Genomic DNA, 273 nt, shown 5'->3' on the forward strand with positions numbered 1-273 from the left:
TTTTCTGGAAGATTTAAACCGGAAGAACTGGTAGGGAACTGTTACCCCACCACACTTTCCTCCACATGCTTTTCACAGTCTGTTGGACTGGAGTCCTCTGGACTTCTTTCAGCTCAGGAAAGGAGGATGACACACAAGCACAAATCCTCGCAGCCACCCTCCCTGGCCACTTCCCCATCACCGTGACCAGGAGGACCCAAATTCCTCACTGAAACATCCGTTCTAAAGGACACATGATGTGGTGCTTGAGATGGCCCTGTTCTGGTTCAGAAA

The sequence above is a fragment of the Haliaeetus leucocephalus genome, unplaced genomic scaffold (assembly GCF_000737465.1).
Source record: "Haliaeetus leucocephalus isolate CR32 unplaced genomic scaffold, Haliaeetus_leucocephalus-4.0 Scaffold702, whole genome shotgun sequence".
NCBI classification, from domain to species: Eukaryota; Metazoa; Chordata; class Aves; order Accipitriformes; family Accipitridae; genus Haliaeetus; species Haliaeetus leucocephalus.